Raw genomic sequence first — 556 nt, 5'->3', positions numbered from 1 at the left:
GTTTTGCTGAAATTAAGTTTTAACAGTCTGTGGAGATGCTGGGGATTGAAGCCAGGACCTCATATATGCAAAGCATGGGCTCTACCACTGAGCTGCATCCCCAATTGAAAGACCTCGTCTACCACTGAGGTACAATAAGTTCTTTCTGCTTCTGTAGGATTACAAATGCTTTTAATTCCAGATGTGGTAACGCTACAGGAACAAATTGAAACCGTTTTGCTGATTTTAATTTTCTAAAGTTTGTGGAGATTTTGGGGATTGAACCCAGGACCTCATACACGCAAAGCATGCGCCTTTTTTCCCCAAGTTTTTTCTGCTTCTGTTGGATTACAAATGCTTTTAATTCAAGATGTGGTAACGCTAAAGGACCAAATTGAAACCGTTTTGCTGAATTAAATTTTGTGGAGATGCTGGGGATTGAACCCAGGACCTCATACATGCAAAGCATGCGCTCTACCACTGAGCTACATCCCCAGTTGAAAAAGCTTAACTACTTAGGTACAAAAAGCTTTTTCTGCTACTGTAGGTTTACAAATGCTGTTAATTCCAGATGTGG

The 556-nt window shown here is 40.6% G+C and overlaps 1 non-coding gene across 1 annotated transcript; it reads right to left on the bottom strand.

The window, feature by feature from the left end:
• Positions 1-402: 402 nt before the first annotated feature.
• On the bottom strand, positions 403-474 carry trnaa-ugc (transfer RNA alanine (anticodon UGC)). Its single transcript has one exon. It is a non-coding gene; the product is annotated as a tRNA-Ala (tRNA).
• Positions 475-556: the final 82 nt, after the last annotated feature.

Source organism: Sinocyclocheilus grahami, unplaced genomic scaffold (genome assembly GCF_001515645.1).
Source record: "Sinocyclocheilus grahami isolate Dianchi unplaced genomic scaffold, SAMN03320097.WGS_v1.1 scaffold1078.1, whole genome shotgun sequence".
NCBI classification, from domain to species: domain Eukaryota; kingdom Metazoa; phylum Chordata; class Actinopteri; order Cypriniformes; family Cyprinidae; genus Sinocyclocheilus; species Sinocyclocheilus grahami.
Note: the sequence above shows the minus strand (reverse complement) of the source record. Positions and strands in the feature narration are given on the sequence as shown.